We start from the raw sequence: 15,225 nt of genomic DNA on the forward strand, positions 1-15,225 counted from the left end.
CCAGGATCATGACCTGAGCCGAAGGCAGTCGCTTAACCAACTGAGCCACCCAGGCGCCCTAATTCTGTTGCTTTTTAATGTCAAGTCTACTAACACTATAATTGCTGTGGGTCTGAAGATAATCCTTTTTTCTGGTAGCTTTTAAGAATTTTCTTTTTTTATCCTCGATATTGTAAAATTTCACTGCATTATATCTATGTGTGGGTTTATTTTATCTATCTTTTAGGACACTTGTATTACTCAGTTACCACTGTATAAAAACGACTCAGTGGTTTTAAAACATCACTCATTGATAATCATGCAGCTACAGCTAGTCTTGCAATCAGCTAACCTAATGGGACTTGGCAAGCTGGAGCACCCAGCTTCAGGCTGGGCCCGAACAGAACACGCTCACTGCTGCTCACATGTGATTGGCTGACGTCAGACACATGACCAAAGGCAGAGTCCCAGGTAGGGGAGAAGTACTGTCCAGCATGACAAAGGGAGGTTTCATAGGGGACTAAAAATCATTCTACCATAATCCTGTAAGTTAGTCCCAAGCTGAAAACTCTCTACAAACTTATTATAAATATTCTCAGACTTCATCCTTTAGAATATTGTTTACAACTATTCCCTCTGTTTTTATCCTCTGTAGCTTTCTTCAGAAAATGTGCTGCAGGCTGACAAACTATTCTCTACATTTCCATTTTATTTTTCATAATTTTTTCTATTGACTGTATATCTCTTTTCTATTCTGGACAAGAAAATGACATTCTATCAAGTATTTTTTTCCTCATTTTGGATATCTAAAAATAAGTTTTATTTCGATTACATTACTCACACAATAATATATGCTCATTCTACAGAAATCTTATGATGTATATAATGTTAAATCTTCAAACTTCTCCTGCCTCTACTCAGACTCTGAATGTTAATTCCTAACTCCAAAAATAAATATTTTTGTGCATTTAGAGTATATTTGGAATTCTTAATCTGTTTGTTAGAAAATGTATCTATACATGAACATATAAAAATACATCTTTGTTTTATGAAAACTTTTTTTTTTACACATGTGATATTATAAAGTACATATTTTCGGGGGCAGATCCAAGAATTGGACAGGCCCCATGCAAGTGAAGTGCTCTGCAGCTTCCTTAGCTTTGTGGTAAATCTGCCCATCCATATATACAGCTACTTGCTTTTTTTCATGGAAACATTTACATTGGATACATTTTCATTGCACAATAATATATAGCTCACATAGTCTATTTTAAATATTGCATTTAATGTTTGTACTAAATCATCATATTGTAGTTTTAATCAAAATGTTTGCCAGTGTTGTTTTTAATGGATAAATATTTCTCTGGGATGCATAGAAAGAACCGTAGTCTTTGTATAAAAGATATACATATTTTTAACCTGAGCATATACTGTAAAATTATCCTCCAAAGAAACTGTTATACGCTTTTTCAATAAGTGGTATTATTAATCATTTTCCCCATTTTTAAGCATTGTGCTCATTGGTATGTCTTAATGCTTTGTATTCTATATTGATGAATTTGAATTTTTAAAATGTGTGTTTTTCTTTATTAAAGAGGATGAAACTCTTGATGGATGAGATGGAGAATAAAAATAAAATATATACCATTTAATGAGCTTAAAAAACAAAACACCAAAAGAGACAAGCCCCATTCTACTCCATCAAAGAGAACACGAAACAATGGAAACATTTACACATACACTTTGGAATAATAATCTGGCATTATCTACTGACCTGATGATGCATGTAATCATAGTTTCCCCCAAATAGTCCTAATTTACCTGTTGTTCCAGCATCCTGTTCCATTTAGTATTAATGGTTAGGGTACCATTGTGGCCCTGGGCAGCCACTTGGCTTACCAGCCAGCTATTACTATACCTGCATGCAGGCTGCAAGATGTGAAAGCTTCCAGGCCACCAATTAGGGGGTCAGTGGAAATGTAAGAAATTATAGTTAAAATAGATGTGAAATATATGTTTTTTTAAAAAAGGCTGAGCCATCTGCCATAAAACTTTTTTTTTTTTTTAAGACGTATTTATTTGAGAGAGAGAGAGAGAGAGTATGCATGCAAACAGGGTGAGGGGCAGAGGGAGGGAGAGAGAATCTCAAGCAGACTCCTTGCTGAGTGCCAAGCTCGACATGGGGCTCAATCTCATGACCCTGAGATCATGACCTGAGCCGAAATCAAGAATTGGATGCTTAACTGACTGAGTCACCCAGTGCCCCAGGAATTTCTAAATAATAATCTGAATACTTTTGCTACAGTTCTTTAGGTATTTATCATAAGCTGTACATCTATAGCTATTTTATTTATTCTGATGTTTGATAATATTCTTTTTATTTTGTAATAACCCATTTCAGAATAAATGGTTCAAAAGTCAAAAGTTACATATAAAATGCAAGTAATATAAACTGAAAAAATGAATTATGGGATTTTCATTTATTAGAAAACTGAAATGCACAAACATTTTGCAAAATGTTTACGATATTTATGATTTTCTTACGTGTTAGAGTGATATTGTTATCAATATTTTTTAAAAAATAAATAAGACACAATTCTGTGGAAGGATACTCAGCATCCACTTTAGAAGTTAGTAAATTTAACACAACTACCCCAAAAATGGTGATTTAACAAACAAAACTGAAGAAGATACATTTTTTTTTTTTTTTGAGAGAGCACACGTATGTGGGTGGGGGGCAGGGGATTGCAGAGGGGGAAAGAGAGAATCTTAAGCAGGCTCCTCACCCAGCATGAAGCCCAGCCTTGGGCTCGATCTCACCACCCTGAGATCACGACCTGAGCTGAAATCAAGTTGGTTGCTTAACAAACTGAGCCACCCAGGCACTCCAGAACATGCATTTATACATGAAACATGTAAGCCTGTGAAACATGACTTTTCATTTAGATCAGATGGCTAATTTCTTAAATAATTTTTTCTCATATCAATGAGTTACTGTAAATAATTATAAAATGAATTGATACCTGTTAATGTGGTGACTCCAGTAGTTTCATCAGATGCTTTAAGCAGAAATCAGTTAATTCCAATAGAATTTTTTCATTGAAATTAAAGAGTCAAAATAAAGTGTTTAGAAATTCATTCTGACAAAGGTAAAGCATACAATTTTATAATAAATGCTTTTGTGAATTTATTAAAAAGTTTAACACTAAAGATAAAATTGCTTGGTTTATGGTGATAATAGAAATACAAATTTTTATGGACCATAGCACCATGGTAACACAAAGTTCTCACAAAATTAACAAATCTTACAGAAATGAATTTGGATCTGTGGTGCATACAAAAATTCATAACTGCATCTAAACAAATTGTAATATTTCAATGACCTAGACAGAAGCTGTAGTTGTCAAGTTTTACAATATACATGATTTGAGTAAATAAACTATGAAGTTTTCATAATAAAGTTGATGTTGAAAACAAACAAACAAACAAAAATCCTTCAGCACCTTAGTATGCACCACACTTTGGATTTTAGAAATGTCTGAGTCTTTTCGAAAGAGTCTTCTTTAGAAATGTTGGCTCAGTCGATTAAGTGTTCTGACTCTTGATTTTGGCTCAGGTCATGATCTCAGGGTTGTGAGATCAAGCCCCGCATCCACTGAGTGTGGAAATTGCTTAAGATTCTCTCTCTTCTTCACCCTCTGTCCCTCCCCTCACTCTGTCTCCCTCCCTCTCTAAAAACATAAATAAATAAAAGAAAAAGAAAAAAAATGAGTCTTTGAAGAATTATTTGGGAAATCGACCTAAGTGTACTACAATTGTACAGAACTTTCTTTTTTTTGTAAATGGGTCCTCTGAAGTTAGAGAACCTTTGTTTTTCTAACACCAGTACAAATATGCAAATTATTTAATAAATTTAGTATCAAAAATCTTTGAAGCTTTCACTGAATTAGTTATTGAAAATAAAGTATACAGATCATCCCCAACTTAGGATAGTTGGACTTAGGATATTTTTACTCTACAATGGTGTGAAAGTGACATGCATTCCGTAGAAGACATTCTTCAAATTTTGAATTTTGATCTTTTCCGAGGTGAGTGACATGCCGCACGATACTGTCTCAGGATGCTGAATGGTGGCAGCTCCCGGGAGCAGCGCCATCACGAGGGCAAACAACGGATACACCTAACCCTTCTGTACCCATACAACCATTCTGTTTTTCACTTGCAGTACGGTATTTAATCCTGTGTATCAGCTTTGTGTTCAATAATTTGCCCGACTGTAGACTAACGTAAGTGTTCTAAACATGTTTAAGGTAGGCTAGGTTAAGGTGTGATATTTAGTAAGTTAAGTGTATTAAATGCATTTTCGACTTAATGATATTTTCAACTTATGGGTTTATCAGGACATAACCCCATCATAAACCAAGGAAGATTTACACCAAAAAAATACATTACAAGATCAAGAGACAAACTGAATAAATTAAATAAAGAGCATCAACCTGTTCATAAAATTTCATTTTTAAATTATATAAATTATATAATCCCTTTCTATAGAATCTTGTCTTGCAGGAGGAAATTTTTCATGGAGTTTCTATTTTTTTTAGGATAACTGTTTTTTTTTTTTAATAGAATGGAATGAAATTAAAAAGATCTATAATTTTGCAACATAAACAATTTGAGAAGGTTTTCTCCTAATGAAACTATTTGGAAAAAGAAAAAGATTCTTAGTAGAGCCTAAAAGAAAATAGTGTAAAATAATGAAAATTTTCAATAAAAATATTCTCCAGTGAGCAAATTTTTTTCTGAGTTTAGATTTATGTTAGCCCTTTCAGATAGAATATCTTTCTCAATTACAGAGAAGAGTGGGAAATTTAGATTTATTAACCCACTAAATAAAATTTCAAGGGACACATGGCAATTGTGGAAGAAATTTGAAAATATTAAGACTACATTTAAAAAATGCATTCAACATACAAATAATGACCGATTAATGAACTGATTAATAAAAGTTATTTTATCTAAATCTAAGATTATTCTACTTATTGACTTAAATGCTTAAATAATAAGCATAAACTTTTTTTCAATTTTATATTCATAGTACACAGATATTATGCTTATTTTTCAGAACCAGTTTGATTTCTAAAAACTGTTTTAGGACAGTACTATTTAATTAGCCAACCAATGTATTATAACCTATTTGTCATTCAATAAATATAAAAAACACCTTAAAATTATACAGTGTTGTTTGTTTTAGAACACCTTTAACTCTCCAAGTGTCCCAGTGTCTATAATAACTTATATGGTGACCCTGCCTATGACTGAGTAATACCTTTCTTATTATTTACCCAAAAGAATTCGTGCACAGGAAACCGAAGTGACAGATTCAAAAATGTTCACAGCTCTAGTTTGAGTTTAAAATAAAAAACAATCCAATTGCTTTAACTGTGTGATATACAGAAAAGTCATGAAGAGAGTAAATCCTAAGAGTTCCCATTACAAGGAGAAATTTTTTTTTCCTTTTTTCTTTTCTTCTTTTTTTTAAATTGTAAGCATTTGAGATGATGAATGTTGGCTGAACTTAATGTGGTAATCACCTCACAATATATGTAAATTAAACCATCACACTGTATGCCTTAAACTTATACAGTGATATATGTCGATTATTTCTCAATAAAATTGAGGGAAAATCCAATTGCTCAACACCAGAGGATGAATAAATATAGTTTGTTATAGATTACTATATTACTAATGAAAATGAAACAATGTAACACACAGATGAATCATACCAACCTAAAACTAAGGATAAGGAGACATACATAAGGAGATACATACTCTATGAGTATACTCACAAAACATCAGAAACAGATTAAACTATCATTATTAGCCAGATATTCACAGGAGACAAAACTATAAAGAAATTTCAAGAGGGGCGCCTGGGTGGCTCAGTCATTAAGCATCTGCCTTTGGCTCGGGTCATGATCCCGGGGTCCTGGGATCGAGCCCTGCAACGGGCTCCCTGCCCTGCGGGAAGCCTGCTTCTCCCTCTCCCACTCCCCTGCTTGTGTTCCCTCTCTCGCTGTGTCTCTCTCTGTCAAATAAATAAATAAAATCTAAAAAAAAAAGAAATTTCAAGAGTGTTGTTACTTATAAAGAGAAGATAGAATCAAGGTTTTGGGGGTTCTGGAAATATTCTATTTCTTGACCTTGATGAGTTTAGACAAATGTCTCCCTTATAATATTTCATTTGTTTTACTGTATATGTGTCAAATTTTCATTTTAAAAAGAAAATTTTTATTCTAAAATCCTCCTTTTGGGGCGCCTGGGTGGCTCAGTTGGTTAAGTGACTGCCTTGGGCTCAGGTCATGATCCTGGAGTCCCAGGACGGAGTCCCACAATGGGCTCCCTGCTCAGCAGGGAGTCTGCTTCTCCCTCTGACCCTCCCCCCTCTCATGTGCTCTCTCTCTCTCTTATTCTCTCTCTCAAATAAATAAATAAGATCTTTAAAAAATAAAAATAAAAAAATAAAATCCTCCTTTTGTCATTTGCCAGAATAGTTGATATTTTTGAAATATAAAGCTGTTAAAAAAATTATAAAATAGGGGCATCTGGGTGACTCAGTCATTAAGCATCTGCCTTCTGCTCAGGTCATGATCCCAGGGTCCTGGGACCGAGCCCCGCCATCGGGCTCCCTGCTCAGCGGGAAGTCTGCTTCTCCCTCTCCCACTCCCCCTACTTGTGTTCCCTCTCTCACTGCCTCTCTTTTTGTCACATAAATAAATAAAATCTTTTAAAAAATTATAAAATATATTTTTTATCAAAGTGATTTTCCTAATCTTGGTGAGCATGTGTGTGTGCGTATGACTTGTGCTTACGTGTATGTTTCTGTGTGTATATATGTGCACCTCTGCATGTTTGTCTGCATGAGTGTGTGTGTGTCTACATATGCATTTGCGTGTGAGAGTGGTTTGTATGCTTTGGGGTAAGGTAAGGATACATTTCTTGGCATGGAAAAATATGATGATCACAGAAAGATGAAGATGAACTTGGAATTTGAAAATGAAAGCCCAAAACAGAAAGAAAATTTCAAGTAAAGGAAATAAGAGAAATAAGTATATTGTTTTCATCAACTTTGGTGTTTTAAAATACATACTTTAATATTAGCTTATTCCCAGATTTTTGTTTTCTCAGTGTGTGGTTCATGCAACTATAATGACTTTGTGAAAATAGAGCCCTTAGCTAGGAGAGGAAGAGCTCCACCCTGCTATTCTCAGATTACTCTCATTTCATACTTCTTTTCACTACCTCCTTATGAGTATTATGCCCAAACAAAAACAAGAAACACCTGCTGTAATTTACACAACTTTCAATCAATTCATCAGTAGCTTTAGCGTAAAAGAAAGAAATCAAGCAAATTATTAATCTGTTTGGGAACTGTGTGGACAGATTTAAAGAATGTGGGTATTTTCATTTCAAAGTAATTTGGTTTCTTCGCCTTTTGTAATTATGGAGCACCAAAATCTTTTTGCCTTGCCACTTAGAATTTTCATCATTGCCTTTTATAATATTTATTGAAAAAGTCTATGAATATCAGGCACCACCAAATACAAAGACACACACACACACACACCAATTCCACAAACACAGATAACATGGTCCAGCATTTTCTGGATTCAAGTTCCATTATAATCATTCTGCCATTCCCTCAAATTCTGAATTCACTCCTTTAATCCTCTCAGCCTTTAATGTGGTACTTTGATTCTCAGGTAGCAAATTCACTTAAACTAAACAAAGATTTATTGATTGACTGTTACATAATATATTGGATAAGTTCGCAAACTCTGAAGCTTACAGATCTGGCTTTGAATAGTAGCTCAAATGATAATTAACTGTGTACATATGGGGCACATTAGTTAAACCTCCATACAATTCTACCTCCTCACCTGTAAAATGGTCATTATATCCTGAGATAAAACTTTAGTAATGTAGAAACTAGCTATCAAAATCAAGAAAAATGAAGTCATTATTAGAAAGGTAGTCCATTAAGATTATTGAGCAATTGTCAATTCCCCAGGTTTGTCTAGTAATACAAATATTTGGTGAACACTTTTTTTTTAAAGATTTTATTTATTTATTTGACAGAGAGAGACACAGCGAGAGAGGGAACACAAGCAGGGGGAGTGGGAGAGGGAGAAGCAGGCTTCCCGCGGAGTCGGGAGCCTGATGCGGGGCTCGATCCTGAGCCGAAGGCAGACGCTTAATGACTGAGCCACCCAGGCGCACCTGGTGAACACTTTCTTTTGTTGCTTGGTTTCACCTTAAATAAATGGAATGTAAACCAAAATATTTCTAGGGTTATATCAAATTTTGTGTATCTACTGCAAAAGTTGAAAAATAATAAATAATTGGAATTTATCACCAAAACAAGTCATTTGTATGGCATTTTTGCATAATCAAATGCACATACAAGTGCCCACCATCTGCTAATATTAGTAAATACAGTACAGCAAATAACCTCACTGCTCCTCATCAATCACCAGGTTGGAAAGCCTAGGGAAAACATACAACCCATTTTCATTCTATAGGATTGGCTGAGTGAAGAAAGAAAGAAAGAAAGAGAGAGAGAGAGAGAAAGAAAGAATTTCTTTCATAAATAAATACATATTTATGCCCATTATGTACCTCTCCTGAAGGTAAAGTTTGTAGTATTTTTTTCTCTTTCTAACTTAGGAAGTTTTTATAAAAATGATAGAGTTTCTATGGAAAAATCTGTATATAGTGTGATGAAAATGCCAGAATTTTAATATAGGTTTTGTCTGATTTGCCTAATTTTTATTATTATAGTTTGCCTTATTCCAAATCAACTTAACAGAATAAGAATTCAGAATAAATTCAGAATAAAGCATCAGCACTTTGGTGTTAACATTAAGTGGGCTATGTTAATACTTCATTATGAGCATATATTACTTATTTCTCTCTCATAAGCCTACCAGTAATGAGTATATATGATTGTCAAACACCTTATTTATAAAAGAGGATATTTTAGCTTAATACCTTACAGGTAACTAACTTTTTATAAGGTACAATTTCTACAGCCCACCTATTTACTTAGGACTCAATTAATTTGCTTCCAACCACCTCTTTTAAAGACTGCAGCATTTCTTTTTTTTTTTTTTTTTAAGATTTTATTTATTTATTTGACAGAGAGAGAGATAGCAAGAGCAGGAACACAAGCAGGGGGAGCGGGAGAGGGAGAAGCAGGCTTCCTGCTGAGCAGGGAGCCGATGTGGGACTCGATCCCAGGACCCTGGGATCATGACCTGAGCTGAAGGCAGACGCTTAACGACTGAGCCACCCAGGTACCCAAGACTGCAGCATTTCTAACTTCATCTACAGTTTAATCTGTTTGAACTTTTAAGTTGTAAAAAACTGTCCTGACTGAAGCCATTTTAAAATAGAGTTGGAGAAAGCCATTTCAGAGAAACTGCCTTACCCACCTTTGTTTGATCTGGGCGCAAACCTTTGGAGTGGGCAAAATGGCAATTGTTTTAAGCAATTACCTGAGGAATCAGTAGGAGAATGAACATTTTGGTCACAAGATTGATAGATGTGGGGTTTCTGAAAATAAAATCAGTTGTCAATTGATGTCTAACCAAGTTAACTTGTTAACACCCAGAGAAAAACTTTTATTTTTCTTTTTTTCAAGTTATGTAATTAACCCCCTTCCTCTTCCTCATAAAAAAACCTTTGCCTTCACCTTAGAAGCAGGAACACTATTTGGGTAACCACCTGAATCTGTGCTCCCCAAAGTGCAATGCTTTAACCCCAAATAAACACTCATTTGCCTCTTTCTCTCCAGGTTGACAATGTAAAGACAGGAAGCAGCCATTAATGATATAACACTTAGAATAAACTCCCTAAATGGAAACAGATTTTGTAATTCCAAATATAGAAGTTTGTAATTTAATTGAATGGCGAGTATTTTTAAAGATTTGTTTATTTATTTGAGAGAGAAAGCAGGGGGGTGGAGGGAATAGGGCAGAGGGAGATAGAAAGAATGCCAAGCAGGGTCCACACTCATCACAGAGCCCAATGCCAAGCTCAATCCCAGGACCCTGAGATCATGACCTGAGATCATGACCCGAGCTGAAACCAAGAGACAGACGCTTAACCGACTGAGCCACCCAGGTGCCCCTTGAATGACAAGTATTTGAACAAGTGAAGGAAAAATAATCCATTTCTTCTGTCCATTTTATTTCAGAGAAGTAGTAGATGCTTAAAAAAATGGAAGTATATTTCCAATTATAGGTCCTATTATTCTAGGAAATATGGATATAGATAACTAAGTAAGCTCTATATAATACCCTTATGAGTAGTGAAAACATAAAAACTATCAGTTTATACTCTCTTAATAGCTTCTTATAATCTAAGCGTATTTTCTTCTAGATTGTATTGACTATGATATTTCATCATGTTCTTTATCAGTGATATAATTTCTTTTACTATTATGGATATTAAATATTTCCTGCTATTTTCCTCCCATCCTTCAAAAATATGCCATCTAAATAAGAATTAAAGGGGCACCTGGGTGGCTCAGTCGGTTAAGCGTCTGCCTTCAGCTCAGGTCATGATCTCAGAGTTGTGGGATCCAGCCCTATGTGAGGCTCCCTGCTCAGTGGGAGCCTGCTTCTCCCTCTCTCTCTCTTTACCCCTCTCCCCCACTTGTGCTCTCTCTCCCTCTCACTCTCTCTCAAATAAATAAAATCTTAAAAAAAAAGACATAAAAACTTCAATAAACCATCTTTGAGAAATTCCAACAAAAGCAAAGTTCAAACAATTGCTTAACTTAAAATTTTATCAGAGCTTTCTGACTGTGGACACCACCGTGTAAGCATCCCTAAAGTCTCCCTGCCCACCACTGTCATATCTAAGTTAGAGTCTCCTAAAGAGCCTGAATAGCTGCAGAAGTTCTTCATCAGAGGTTTGAGCTTTGAAGAAACTGATAACAGTCTAAGGAGCCATTATGAGCCATGGGGAACATTTATGAACTTTGTGGTAATGAGAGATCCAAAAACCAATGCCTCAGAGGTTTTGGGTTTGTCAGGTTTGCCACTGTGGGGGAGGTGGATACAGCCATGAATGCAAGGCCACACAAGGTGAATGGAAGAGTTGTGGAACCAAACAGGTTGTCTCAAGAGAAGATTCTCAAAGACTTGGTGCCCACTTAACTGAGAAAAGGATTTTTGTTGGTGGCATTAAAAAAGACACTGAAGAACATTATTTTTAACAGTATAGGAAAACTGAAGTGATTGAGATCATGACGGACTGAGGCAGTGGCAAGAAAAGAGGATCTGCTTTTGTAATATTTGATGACCAGGACTCTGTACACAAGATTGTCATTCAAAAATATCAGACTGTGAATGGACACAACTGGGAAGTAAGAAAAGCCCTATCTAAGCAAGAGATGGCTAGTGCTTCATCCAACCAAAGAGGTGGAAGTGCTTCTGGAAATTTTGGTGGTGGTCTTGGAGGTGGTTTTGGTGGGAATGACAACTTTGTGGAGGAGACTTCAGTGGGCGAGGTGGCTTTGGTGGCAGTCAAGGTGGCAGTGGATATGGTGGCCGTGGGGATGGCTATAACAGATTTGGTAATGAAGGAAGCAGTTTTAGAAATGATGGGAGCTATAATGATTTTGGCAATTACAACAGTCAATCTTCAAATTTTGGACCCATTAAAGGAGGGAATTTTGAAAGCAGAAGCTTTGGCCTCTATGGTGGTGGAGGGCTATACCTCGCCAAACCATGAAACCAAGGCAGCTATGGTGGTTCCAGCAGCAGCAGTAGCTAGGACAACAGCAGAAGGTTTTAATTACTGCCAGGAAACAGAGCTTAGCAGTAGAGAAGAGCCAGAGAAATGACAAGAAAGCTACAGGTTACAACAGATTTGTGAACTCAGCCAAGCACAGTGGTGGCAAGGCCTAGCTGCTACAAAGAAGACATATCTTAGACAATACTCATGTGTATGGGCAAAAAACTCAAGGAGTGTATTTGTGACTAATTGTATAAAAGGTTATTTTAGTTTTTGTTCTGTGGAAAGTTTAAAGGATTCCAACAAAGGATTTTAATGCAGATTTTTTTTTTTTTTTTGCACCCATGCTACTGATTGCTAAATGTAATAGTCTGACCATGATGCTACATAAATTGTGTCTAAATAAATAAATGTTGTATCAGAGATTTTAATATTTTAATATGCTGTATGAAATGTCAGGAAGGACAACACTCTGTACAGGATTTCTTTAAAATCTGTAACCATGGAACTGAAGGACAGAAAATTCTTCCACCCCAAGATATGGCTCTTCTCATATTGATTATTTTAAGCTGTTTTTTTCTTTTAAAATTTATTTATTTATTTTAGAGAGAGAGAGATAGCATGAGCAGGAGGGAGACAGAGAATCTCAAGCAGACTCTATGCTGAGCATGAAGCCCAACACAGGGTTCGATCCCAAGACTCTAGATCATGACCTGAGCTGAAACCAAGAGTCAGAGCCTTAACTGACTGCACCAACCAGGCGCCCCTGGTTATTTTTTTAAGTAAGCTCTACACCCAGTGTGGGGCTTGAACTCATGACCCCGAGATCAAGAGTTGCATCTTCTACCAACTGAGCCAGCTAGGCACCCCTTTAGATGGTTATTTTTAAGAAACCGCAGACACAAGAGAAGCTCTGAAAACTGAGTAGAAGTTACTCCTTTGTAAGAAACATTTACATTTATAATGGAAATCTCCATTCATAAGGGTGTCTCATTACACCTCACTATACCTGGAAGAGGGAATGGCTCAATCTCTAGAAATTTATCTATGGAGAAGACAGTGAGTGAAATCTGTGTAACAACCTTATTTTTGTTGACTGTGTTTTTCTTGGCAACCTCTCATAATAAACACCCCATCTTCAATGTCTTCTTTTGTCTTTAGCTGAAGATGGTATTTAAGGTGATGGGTTCAGTCATTTTGAGGTGTTACTCAGTTCTTGGGTCTTTCCCATGTATTCATGTTATTAAACTTTTGTTTTCCTCTTGTTGATCTGCCTCATGTCAGTTTAATTATTAGATCAGCCAAAGAACTTAGAAAGGTAGAAGAAAAATTTTTTCCCCAACAGAACTGTTCCTTTTTCAACTTTACCATAAGATTGAAGACATTTTGAAAAATCTTGTTATAGTGGAAACTGTGGGTTTTTGGACTCCTCGAAACTACATTTAAATCCCAACCCCTTCCAGCTCTGCCTCTGTTAATTAAGTATTTGAGCCTTGATATAGTCATATGTAAACAGGAAATATTACTGACCTAATAGGCCATTGTATAAATGGCATAAGCTAATTCAGATATTAGCTTATGTGAAATGTTCATTTCAACATTTACTTAGGTCCTAGGCAAAGACCAGCACTTGGTTAGGAGCTAGAGATAAAGAGATAATTAAGACATGACTCCTAAGCTCAAAGAGTTCACTATTTTCAAACTTACTCACCAGTTTTTAATCTGGGAATTCCCTCTGGCCACATTCTTCTTATTTTCCACATTCTTCTCTGTATCTTTCAATCACTCTTTTGTGGCTGTCAGCTCCAAACTATCACATTCCTAACCAGAGCATTTTAGCTCTCCATTTCCCCAAACCAACTATCCTTGAACATCTAAAGCCCATAGATGGAAAACAAAAGGTCATATATTCTGGATATCTATCCTTACAGGTACAAAGGATGGAAAAATATTTGAAAGCAGAGATTTTCTTAAACAGACTTCAAGTCAGATTTGTCACAATTATCTCATCCAGTCTTGACATAGATAAAGTGAAGCAATGTCACTGTCTTTTCGTGAAGGGCCCTGAGATCATCTGGAGGGGTTTGTTACTATTATTTTGTCCATCTTCACTTGGTTAGTCCTATTTAAAATAGATTTTTCAAAAAAATTAAATAAAAACACAAATAAAAGCTTTTTCAGCCAAATAATACACATACAAACAGTAGGTCTCTTATATTTAAAAATCAGCAGTTGTTCTGATGAATATAGCAGTGCATTTAAATGAGAAAAGAAAAAATAGATATAAAACTATGAATTCACAAAAAGAACATATTCATATGAATATTAAATGTTTCTTTTAAGAGTTTTTAAATTTATTTATTTACTTATTTACTTAAAGAGTGCATGAGTGGGTGGAGAGACAGAGGAAGAAGGAGAGAGAGACTCTCATGCAGACTCTACATTGAGTGCAGAGCCCAATTCAGGGCTTGGAGCTTGATCTCACGGCCCTGAGCTGAAATCAAGAGTTGGACACTTAACTGACTGAGCCATCCAGGTGCCCCAAATATTAAATGTTTCTTAAGTAATAGATTAGACTGTGCTTAGCTAAAAAAAAAAAAAAAATCATAATTTATTCCAATTCAAAATAAATGTTTGAGTAACCAGTATATCAAAGCAATAAAGGCAGTTGTAAAAAAAAAAAAAAAAAAGGTACAACCTCAGCATTAAAATAATTTAAATTTTATACTAATGACAAACAATTAAGCATTTATTGAACCTGCTGTGTTTTAGCATTGTTATGAGTCTTTCTGTTTTTGTTTTGTTTTGGATGTGAGGGAAAAGATTAAAAGCTGAAGCTTCAGATTAAAATTTGCAGGAAGGAAAAAAATATCTTGTAATTTTGGGCAGGCAAAATGCTTCTACCCATTAGATAGCAATAATCATAGAACACTTCAGATACATATCTTCAGGAAAAAAATTCATTCAGGTAGTGTGTAAGTTTGGGTTGATTTTTGTTTTCAAAGTTTGTTATTGTAATTGACCATAATAGAGACAAATCTTTTTTAAATTATGTTTGCCAAAAAACAATAAAATAAGGTAAAGTGAAACACACCAAATAATGAGTATAAAAGTTAAATTTTTAAATCTGGTCTGAGTTGCCACAAAAATATTTCCAATAGTGTTTTCCTTCTACTCCCTAGCCTGCTTTGGATTTGGATAACAGAATAAGCCTTGGGCACCCATGTTTTTATCCCAATCCATACAAATCCAGAAAAGAGAATATATGGTAGAGTAAAGATTATAAGGGCAAGATTGGATTCTTGAACCAACTAAGGATTTAGAAAATAAGGAATTTTATTTTTTACATTTCTTGAATAATTTTATTCCCCAACTCTATAAAAATGTTGTAACATCATCTTGTCTTATAATTTTTCATCTTGCAAAAGGAAAATATTATTACTC

General features: G+C 35.2%; 1 pseudogene; it reads left to right on the top strand.

Moving 5' to 3' along the window:
- Nucleotides 1-4,015: 4,015 nt before the first annotated feature.
- Nucleotides 4,016-11,841, top strand: LOC118012857 (annotated as a pseudogene).
- Nucleotides 11,842-15,225: the final 3,384 nt, after the last annotated feature.

This window comes from Mirounga leonina, unplaced genomic scaffold (assembly GCF_011800145.1).
Source record: "Mirounga leonina isolate KUSES-001 unplaced genomic scaffold, KU_Mleo_1.0 Mir_152, whole genome shotgun sequence".
NCBI lineage: Eukaryota > Metazoa > Chordata > Mammalia > Carnivora > Phocidae > Mirounga > Mirounga leonina.